Source organism: Arachis ipaensis, chromosome B07, assembly GCF_000816755.2.
Source record: "Arachis ipaensis cultivar K30076 chromosome B07, Araip1.1, whole genome shotgun sequence".
Taxonomy (NCBI): Eukaryota; Viridiplantae; Streptophyta; class Magnoliopsida; order Fabales; family Fabaceae; genus Arachis; species Arachis ipaensis.
The window spans coordinates 123,721,772-123,722,330 of NC_029791.2; positions in this window are offsets into that span (position 1 = coordinate 123,721,772).

Below are 559 nucleotides of genomic sequence, written 5' to 3' on the forward strand. Positions count from 1 at the left end.
TTCACCCATTTTTTTCCAACTCTATTTTGTGTCAAGTGGATTGAAGGAATAACACGTATGATGTAATAATATTGTAAAGATGGGTTATTTAGATTCCATTATCCATTTGTTTGCATCCAATTTATTTGTGATTTATTATTTGGAGCACTCTACTATACAGATTAGAATGGTATAGAGAGAATATAATTCCTTTTATAGTTATTTTTTATTATTTTATTATTATTCAAAATGTGGATCCTACTTTTATTAATCTCTCTTTCATTCTATTAAAGAAAAAATCTATAAACTTACATCTTTATCATATAATTCACGGTATTAAGAACGGGATGTTGTTTTCTAATACTTTTTGTGACAAATTGACACAATTAAAAAAAGAAAAAAAAACATAGATAGGCACTTCTCTGCTAGTGGCTAGTGAGACATGTAGCTCACACCATAGCAACTAGCAATCAAATCATGTGTGTGTAGGGGGCGGACACAAAATAAAAAGTACATGAATGTTGAATGTTTGTACCTACTACCAACTCTAGACTTCAAATGGGAATAATAATGCACCTTC